Genomic DNA, 9,578 nt, shown 5'->3' with positions numbered 1-9,578 from the left:
GAGAGAGAGAGAGAGAGAGAGAGAGAGAGAGAAGCAAATACCTGAGGAAGAGGGGGGTGCCAATCCGCACGGCTTTGCCATCGGGCAGGGGACAGGCAGACAGAAGAGGGGAAAGGAAGCAGAGGGACAGAGAAAGAAAGAGGTCAACCCGCTCAGGTCGGGGCCGCTCACTCCGAGCCCTCCCTCCTCTGACCCCTTGCTCGCTCCCTCTGGCTCAGGCTCAGGTCTCTCCTGGCCTCCAGCCTTCCGCTCCCCTTCCCTGTCCCTACTCCTGTCCCCACACTCGGAGCATCCGTCCTAAGCCTCCAGCTTTCTCCTCTCACTCATCTTTCATTTTTTTTCTCACTCTCTCTCTCCTCTCTTCACAGAACTATACGAAATTAATTAAGCCACAGGGCTCGTTGCCCCCCCTCCCCAAGCAGAAGGCAGAAGGAGCAGCCAGCAGGAAAAGCACAGCCACCTCCACAGCTACTACCACCACCTTCTCCTCTTCCTCTTCCTCCCTAGCTTCTTCTCCTCCTCTTCCTCCTCCCCCAGCTGCTCTCCCTCCTCCCCCCCTCCTCCTCCTCCTCCTTCTCCTCCTCCTCGGTCTCTCTCTTTAGCTTCTTCTCTCTCCTCCTAGCCAGCCCATGCAGGGGACTTCCTCTCCTCCCCGCGCCGCCAGCCCTCCTTGGCCGAATGAATGAGCGCGTTTGTGCCTCCACCGCCCCGCGCTCTCCTCCCCGGAGCACTCAGACCACCCCGGAGGTGGTGGTTAATTGCAGTAACTTACAGAAGAAGCGTCCCGGCGCCGGGAGGTGCTTCGGGTTCTCCAGCCCCACCGCCTCCTTATCCTCTTTCTCTTTCTCCTCTTCCTGCTCGGGTTATTGTTGTGGAAGTTGTTTGGGAGTCTCATGTGCTTCTGCCGGGTCTCAGCAATGGAGGATCGCCATCTTCCCTGCCTTCCTCGGCTCCTCAGACTCGCTGCAGCTGCAGATGACCTGAGATATCCGTCTCTCTCCCCTCTCCCTCCCTCCCTCTCCTCTCACTCTCTCTCTCTCTCTCTCTCTCCTCTCTCTCTCTCTCTCTCTCTCTGCTCTTCTCTCCTCTCCTCCCTCTCCCTCGCGCGCGCGCTCTCTCTCTCCCTCCCTCTGTGTCTCTCTCTGAATAATGAGCAACCAGAGGGAGAGAGAAAGCAAGACAGAAAGAGAGAAGACAATCTTCTCCTGCCACACAAAACGCCGGAGCACCAGGGGGTGCGCGAAGCCTTTCTAATAACAACAACGTGCAGGAGAGAGGAAGGGAAAGAAAGAAAGAAATGAGAAAAGGGCTGGGAGAAAATGGGAAGAATTATCCAAGAGCTGAAGAAGCGCAAGAGAAGCTGGAGGAGATGCTGAAGCTGCGACTGCTGCCCGCCCCCCTCCCGCGCTGAACCCCAGAAGGAGGCAAGGTGGTTGCAAAGTTAAGGCTGGGACATTGTCTTTGTCACTCTGAACAACACAGAGCCAGGCCAGTGAGATGTAAGAGGAGGAGGTGGCGGCAGCGGAGGAGGAGGAGGTGGTGGTGGTGGAGGAGGAGGAGGAAGAGGAGGAGGAGAAGGAGGCAAAGGAGGTGGAGAAGGGGAAGAGAGAGAGAGAGAGATGAGATGAGAAGGAATAAAGACCTGCGGAAAAGGCAGTGAGAGAAGCGCGACCGCCGGGTCCCAAGCGTGCGCTCTCGCGTCCAGGAGGCGCCGGGCCTCCCTGGCCAGAGGAACAAGCCCCTAGTGGGGACCCTGCCCCGCTGCTCTAACCGCTCGCACCATCAGCTCTGCCCCAGGCGCCCAGCCCCGGCTCCAGAGGGTCCCTCAAATGTATCCATCTAGAGGCCAATCTTTGCAAAGAACTGAAGGTTGCAAGTCTAAACCCAGATCAACCACGTGGGGCTTTTTAATTCCTTTCCAGCTCGCAGTGTATCTTCAGTGAAGGGCTCAAGTTGTCCATTGCTGGCACGTATTTTTAAGCCTTCCTCCTCTAAAGGCTCATTGTGCGTTTTATGTCTCTTCTAATATGGAAAGGAGGAGAAGGAACCCATCATTCTGATCCAGAAGCCACCACTTTCTTTTCCGAACTTGTGCAATGTTTTGACCGGTATACCAAGGCTGGGAGGTGTGGGGGTCGTACTTAAATAACTTTCCACCCCCGCATCCCGAGTTTGCACATTGTTTGCACTTTCTGGCTGATCCTCCAAAGGCTTGGAAAGTAACAATCATCGCTCCTAATGATAAGGTGCCATGGTGTTGAAGACAAGAGAGCCAAACTGCAGCATCACACCTTGAATTTTTATTTAATGTAATCCCCCCCCCAAACTGTCTGTTCAGAACGATTCTTTTTCCAAGAAGTGGGTTTCCACCCCCACCTCCTTTACCAGGTTAAAGATCTCCTAAGGCTTTAATCTTATTTAGAATGGTTGACGAGGGGGACTACAGTACCAAAAACAAAAACAAAAAAATAGAGAAGAAAAAAAAAATCAATACAGCAAGTCAGGAGCAATTGAAGTTCAAGGGCATGAGCTGGTGGTACCATTTCTATTTCTCAGATCCTCTAGTTGGACATCAACAGCCCCAAGAGAGAAAAAGCACGCAGCGCAGTGCGCGGGGCAGAGACCTTAATTAAAGTTTCTTTTGTCCGCCTCTGAATTAGGGATTGTTGCTGGATTCCTTCGCATAGAGGAGCGCGCATCCGGTGAAGGCGCGGTGTTAAGGATCCTGGGCGAGATTGTCCTCTTTAATACTTGCCCCCCTTTCCCCTCCCCCACAGTCGGGGCAGCTAGACGGGCAAATCCATACAATAAAAGCAGAGGAGACGCGCCACAGAGTTGGATCTCATCGGATAGCGGCGTTTCCTAAGCACATCTAAAATCCTCATTTCCCAAGATTTTCCCGATTGTGTATTCCAGGGCAGAATGTCTCACCCTGACGCACGATCTAACCCCCTTCCAGTCAACACTTCCTGCCCTTTTCTCCTCCCACTCACATTGAAAAGCTTGGGAGTCCTAAAAGGGTGTTGATGGCTGGGGGTGATAAATAAATAAATAAATGACACTACGCGTGCGGTGGAGAAGAAAGGAGGGGGAGGAAGAGGAGGGGAGGGGAGGGGAGGGGAGGGGGGAAGTCAGGGAGAGGAGAGCGAGGAGAAAGGACTCCAGCGCAAGGGAGCCGGGAGTCAAAGAAAGCAGAGGAAGAAAGGAAAGATCTGCGAGGCTGCTCCGCAGTGAAATCCTACTAGCTTTGTGCAAAGGGAGAAGACTCCCTTCTTTCCAGGTGCCAGAGGGACCTGAGCAAATCTTTGGGCCTGGCGCTCCTCCCCACCAAGACCCCAAGGGTGTCTGAGTGCTGACCGCCGCTCCCCCATCAATTCCTCGTGGCCAAGAGAGGAAGCGCGCCAGGTCTGCGCCGTCCCGACTGATAATTTACCTCTTTGTCTTTAATAAAAAGCTGACTTTTTTGCTGTCAAAAGCTCTGCAACCGGGCAAAATAATAATGATGATGATAATAATAATCGTAGTTTAGATTGAAAGCTCCTATCAACTGCTGGCTTTCCGAGGCTGCTATAAATATCTTCCTCGACGTGAAGGTACCTTGTGGGCTGGCATGGTTCGGAAGTGCGGGACCGGGACGGGGACCGCCCTCTCCTCCCCCCACCCCCAACTCCCTCCCCAGGCGTGGAGACGCAGCGGCAGGGAAGGAGCGGAGGTCAGAGGAAACCTGAGGTTTCCAGGGTTTTCGCGGTCGGGGGAATGAGCCCTGGGGAGGAGCCTTGCGCCAGAGCCAGCGCGCCCCAACACGCCTCCGACCTCGTAAACCCACTTGGCACAGGCCGAGGAAGCCGCTGGCGGAGCGGCTGCGGTGAACTCCAGAAATGAACCTGCGGCACGGCGCTACACCACGGGCTACCGCCCTGGACAACACTCACCTCGAGCAGCCGACATTGAGAGAGCTCCGGCAGCGGCCGCAGGGGACCTTGCTCCGCCCTCCCGTCCCAGGAGAAGAGGACAAAAAAGGGGGGGTGGGGGGAGATGGACTTGGAGATGGCCCCGCCCTTCAAACGCTCCAATCCTTGGAAACCAAACCTCCTCTCCAGGCTTCCACGTCTAGAAAGGACAAAGACTGCCAGGAGATCCTGGCGCTGATGAGGAGATGATGGCTCCTCGCGCTTCTAGGGAAGGGTGCTTTAGGGTGCTTTTGACTTTCCATCCCAAATAGGTCACCAAGGGATGGATGATCTGTAGAGAACAAACTGAATCTTCTGATAAAGAAGTAAGCTGACTTTCCAAAGCTGTGAAGCAAACAGTTGTAAAACTCCGGCGTAGACTAAAATTTCTGTTCATGGTGCCACCGTCTTTTTTGGGTTTACTACTTTTAGAAGTTCCAAGTTCCCTAACTCCCCAACTAAAATAAATGAAGGACCTAAGTTCCAAGTTCCCTAACTCCCCAACTAAAATAAATGAAGGACCTAAAGTGGGAAAGTTTTACTGTTTGGGGATGAGGGTGGGGGAAGCCCTGTGGCCTGAGGATTTGGTGAATACCTTAATAAACTTGGTACTTAAGTAACTGTAATTACGTTTTGCCATTAGCAGACCATTTAGATAAGCAGGGGAAAGTCCATACTTCCTGTTCTTTCACTCCCTACAAATATTCACAAAGATAATGCAAACTTGGCTAGTGGGTTATCTTCTCCATCAAGAGAGCTGGTACTTGACTTCTTTTTTCTCTCTTTTAAAAATATAAAGAGGGAAAGTTTAGGTTTAACACACATGCAACCATGTGAAGGATGTCTCTGACGGACACACTTTGACTCTCTGAAATTTACTGTTTGATACTATACCTTATGCCATTATCCCCTGGAGTCAGATGGGAGTTCAAGACTTTATTAATGGTCTAAAGAATAAGAATATGTCGAAAGTCTGGACTTTTCTTCTCCTATATCACCAGTGACTGGCACACAGACTCTTCATAAAGAGAAATTATGGCTCATCAAAAGAGTGACTTTATGAACGTTAATAGAATAATAAATCTTGCAATTTTAGTTCAAGAAGCAGAACTCCTACAACCAGGGTGACCCACGCAACTAGGATTTTCTTACTTGCCTGACACTAGGAGGATAGGAATAGTCTATAAATCATTTTGCTTAATAAGGCCTTTTTAAAAAAAGAAGACACCCAGTTTCTTAAAGAAAAGTTTATCAAGGGAAAGGGGGCTTCTGTTAACCCTATAGGAGAGACTTAAAAAAAAAAACAAAATTGTTGGGCCACAGTCTGTATTAAAAAGAATTTCAACAGAAATAATTGTAGCTGTTCTAATTTCATCATTTGAATAATGATGTATTTATATATGTATAATATACATATATATTCTTTTTTCCAGATTTCCAATTCATAGAATTCATATATATGAATATGTATGTATATTTATATGTATAAATATATATGTATATACATATTTATTTATTTATATATTCCTTTTTTTTCCAGAATTCTAAAATGTAAAGAGAAAAAAATCCAGTTGTTATCTAAATTCTAGCTGGAAAATTATTCAAGATGATGATTTTAGCAAAACCAAGAGTAGATAACTAAAGACCATGGCTTTTTTTCAGGAATCATAATTACTCCATCCTCAAACATTTAAGCATTTGTTGCCCAGCTCTTAACTCACTGGCCCTTCCATCTATGTAAAATCCCTTTTGTGTACTAAACAAATGATTCCCAACAAAGCATTTTTAATTCTTAAGACCTTTACTCTTGTTTTGAAGACACTATGAGTCTTCAACAAGTTTTCTGAAAACCATTATGTTTTGTTATATGAATTATGATTTTATTTTCCAAGACAGGGTTTCTCTACGTAGCATTGGTGGTCCTGAAACTTGCTCTGTAGACCAGGTTATCCTTGAACTCACAGGCCTGCCTCTTTCACCTGCCTCTTTCTTCCAAGAGCTGGAATTAAAGGCATGTACCACCATTGCCCTACTAATTACAAGTCTTTTTTTAAAATCTTTTTTCTTTTTTAAAAAAGATTTATTCATTTATTTTATGTATATGAATACACCATTGCTCTCTTCAGAAACACTGGAAGAGGGCATCAGATCCCATTACAGATGGTTGTGAGCCACCATGTGGTTACTGGGAATTGAACTCTGGACTTCTGGAAAAACAGTCAGTGCTCTTGACCACTGAGCCACCTCTCCAGCCCTAATTACAAGTCTTATAATATTAAGACAGCTGGACATTGATGGTGCACGCCTTTAATCCTAGCACTTGGGAGGCAGAGGCAGGTGGATTTCTGAGTTTGAGGCCAGCCTGGTCTACACAGAGAAACCCTGTCTTGAAAAACCAAAATAAATAAATGAATAAATAAATAAATAAATAAATAATATTAAGACAATGAAGTCACTAGCACACCTTTCTGTTATAATAGAAAAAGATATATTTTCAAAGCCCAGATTCAAACATGTACCAGGTTAACTGATGGCTATATCCAGGAACTAAAAGAAGACACGTATATGATCCCTTAGTCTAAACAACTATCAGTGGAAGAGAAATTGTAATAAGTTACATTAAACTTACTCTACATGAATCTTTGTATATATACCTTTAGATACCCAAGAAGATATTTCAATAGTTATATTCTCATAGCTTGAGAAAGTTTTCCTCACACAAGTAGAAGTTAAATTTACATTTCCATCAAACTGGCTACTATAATATGAAACACCTGTGCTATCATTTAACCACTGAAGATTTGTTTAGTGTCTATAATACATCATAATGCTAGCTAGGATACAATGATAAATGAGAGAAGATGAGTCAAAATGTTGATACATGACATACTTCCTGGACTGACTACAGAATAATATCCCTTGATTGTAGAATTCTAATCTTTTTGTCTTTTTAAAATTTATACAAAAGCAATATAGGACTTGACCAATGAAGAATATCTGATTGGTTTAAGCTTTTCTGGTTCTACAATGAAGATATTTGGGGATAACATTTTGTTAAAAATAAATTTCTTGGTGTTCATTTTCAAAACTGTATTATGCTATAATTGACAATATGAAATTCTTAGTTAGGTCCTTCTGAAAAATCAGAGTTAGGAGGTGTAGCTCTATGGGAGAACTACTGCCTAGCATGCACAAGGGTACTGGGTTCAGTCCTCAGCATGGGAAACAACAGAACCAGGAAAAAGAACAACCGTTAAGGTATTGTTAGGTGAACCAAGATTCTGACAAAAAGACTCACCAAGAAAATGCCCTTTTGTGGAAGTGTCTCGCAGAAAGACCAGCAGTTCCAAAGTCTTACTACTCAGATTCCAACCGAAGTCTAGAGACGGGAAGCCACTTTGTCAGACTCAGAACTAACTAGTCAGGGACAGGTAGCCCTAGAATCTCCACAACAGTATTTAACTCTCATAACACCTCATGGATTTTTTTTAAAACCTTTTTTGATACATTTCTATGCTACTTAAAAAAATATTTTAATCAACTTTTTAAAAATTTAAATTCATGTGCTAGGGCTGTGACTTGGTGGCAAAGTACAAAGGAGGGAAAAAAAAAATCATTATAAGCAACAATACCCATGAGATCCCGGATCTGATCTGCTGTATGTGTACCCACTTCCAGTGCACATCAAAATAAATAGTTAATTACATTGCTATATTGAAATAATTTTAAGATCTTGGTTCATTTTATAATTCAAAAATGACTTAAGAAAAAAGATTATGTGGTCTGGTGGTCGATACCATACAACCAAATCATACTCTTGGCAGAAAATTTTAAAATATCACATGATTTTGTTTTGTTTTGTTAAGGTTTTGCTATGAAGCCCAAACTAGCATCAAACCTAGAACTAGGCTGGCCTGATGTTCTAGTGGCCTAGACCTGTGGATCTTCCTGTCCCTCTTCTCAGGTGTGTTGGGCTTACAGATGTGGACCACCATACCTGGCAGATTCATATGTTAACAATATATACTTAAAGCCTTAAAATGCTTACAGTTGGGTTGGAGAGATGGCTCAGTGGTTAAGAGCACTGACTGCTCTTCCAGAGGACCCAAGTTCAATTCTCAGCAACCTCATGGTGGCTCATAACCAACTGTAATGGGATCTGATGCCCTCTTCTGGTGTGTCTGAAGACAGTGACGATGCACTCACATGCATAAAATGAATAAATAATTTTTTTTTTTTTCGAGACAGGGTTTCTCTGTATAGCCCTGGCTCTCCTGGAACTCACTCTGTAGATCAGGCTGGCCTTAAACTCAGAAATCCGCCAATCTGCCTGCCTCTGCCTCCCAAGTGCTGGGATTAAAGGCGTGCACCACCACTGTCTGGCCATAAATCTTTTAAAAAAATGCTCAGTCCTTGGTTGGTGGTTGAGACTCTGCACATGGAGGGGTCTGATTGTTCTGGCAGCATGTGTATAGTAGAGGATTGCAATTTGATCATCAATAGGAGGAGAAGAGCTCGGCCCTGTGAAAGTTCTGTGCCCCAGTGTAGGGGAATGCCAGGGCTAATAAGTGGGAGAGGGCGGGGTGGCAGGCATGGGGAAGTGGGAGGCAACAGGGGTTTGTTTTTGTTGGTTTTGTTTCTTTGTTTTTTGGAGGGGAAACTAGGAATGGAGAAATTTACATGTAAATAAAGAAAATATCTAATAAAAAAAAAATGCTCAGAGTTTTCTCTAATTCCTCCCCTTAGATTTTACATGAAGGAAACAGATATTGAAAAAGCATGTAAGATATGATAAAGATAAAGAAAGTAATTGAAGATAAATGACTAAAGGGGTGGATATGGGGGCTGGAGAGATGGCTCTCAGCAGTGAAGAACACGGTCTTAGAGCACGGAATTTGGTTCTCAGCAACCATGCCAGCACCTTGATCAGATGGCTTACAACTTCCTGTAAGTACAACTCCAGGGTATTCACCCTGGTGTTTTGGCTTCCTCTGGCAAACTGCACTCACATTCAGATCCCCACCCCCAAACACACATAATTAAATGTTTGAAAAATAAATGAAAGGGCGTAGATATGATCAAGATACATTGCATACACTGCATAAAATTATTAAAGAGTAAATAAAAGGTATTTTTTAACAAGTGAAAATAAGTGATTAAAAAATAAAGACTTATTCAGTAAATAACATTCCCCATTATTATATGTTAGTCAACTTCAAACTGTTTATGGGGGTTTTGTAATTAAATATAAAAATACCCTGTTGTTGGTACAAAACTGTGATCCTGGTTTAATTTTTTTCTTCCTATATGCCCCAAAAATTACCCTGAAAGGAAATAAACCAGTGTATTCATAAATTCACTTCACATTAAAAAAAAAGATTTAGAAATTGTATAACATATACAAGCTACATAAATTTAATAGCTTTAAAATGATACATAAGCCACATTTGCTATAGTGTCCAGTGACTTGTTTGAACTGAATCACATATTATTTCTTAAGTGCCTAAAAGTGTTTTCAAGTTCAATGTCAATACCAGCTTGCTCATGCCTGTTAATCACAGACATGTTTCAAATACTGTGTTAATATGGATAATAAGGGTGATTCAGTACCTGTTTTACACATAGATA

General features: G+C 44.3%; 1 protein-coding gene across 6 annotated transcripts in view; it reads right to left on the bottom strand.

The window, feature by feature from the left end:
- The window catches only part of Znf462 (zinc finger protein 462), a 141,205-nt gene extending 137,164 nt beyond the window's left edge, over positions 1–4,041 (bottom strand). Inside the window, exon 1 of one of the 6 annotated variants that reach the window (XM_031377435.1) lies at positions 3,933–4,041. The gene's annotated coding sequence lies outside the window, so the exon portion shown is untranslated. Of the gene's footprint in view, positions 1–41; positions 126–772; positions 2,409–3,932 lie in introns of those variants that run through there. The other 5 variants (XM_031377437.1, XM_031377434.1, XM_031377438.1 and 2 more) reach the window with 5 other exon arrangements.
- Positions 4,042–9,578: the final 5,537 nt, after the last annotated feature.

Source organism: Mastomys coucha, unplaced genomic scaffold (genome assembly GCF_008632895.1).
Source record: "Mastomys coucha isolate ucsf_1 unplaced genomic scaffold, UCSF_Mcou_1 pScaffold18, whole genome shotgun sequence".
Classification (NCBI taxonomy): Eukaryota; Metazoa; Chordata; class Mammalia; order Rodentia; family Muridae; genus Mastomys; species Mastomys coucha.
This window is presented reverse-complemented; position numbering and strand designations above follow the sequence as displayed.